This window comes from Theobroma umbraticum, unplaced genomic scaffold (assembly GCF_002168275.2).
Source record: "Theobroma umbraticum cultivar Fairchild unplaced genomic scaffold, ASM216827v3 scaffold_60.0, whole genome shotgun sequence".
Lineage (NCBI taxonomy): Eukaryota > Viridiplantae > Streptophyta > Magnoliopsida > Malvales > Malvaceae > Theobroma > Theobroma umbraticum.
Window position 1 is genome coordinate 401207 of NW_018397288.1, and position 404 is coordinate 401610.

A 404-nucleotide genomic window follows, 5' to 3' on the forward strand; every position below is an offset into this window, starting at 1 on the left:
CATGTTTTCCAAAGCTTCAGCAAAAGGAATATTTAGGTGTAATTCCTTAAAGACATTGAGGAACTTCTAAAATTGCTTTTCAAGCTTTTGTTTTTAGAGCCTTTGGGGAAAAAGTGGTAGAGGATGGGTGACTTGAAAGGTTCCTTGCTTTTCAGCCTTGACATCTTCTTTCTTTTCCACTTCAACTTCTTTCTAAACAATTACCTTATCATCATTTACATGCTTCTTTGAAGATTCAATTGATTTTTCAATCACCCCTTCAACGTCTTTTCCACTCCTAAGGGTAATTGCATTGCAATGTTCCTCACCTTTGGGATTGACTTATCTATCACTTGGTAAAACACCTTGGGGTTTACTGTTGATGGAGTTTGCAAGCTGTCCCACTTGGGTCTCAAGATTTCTCA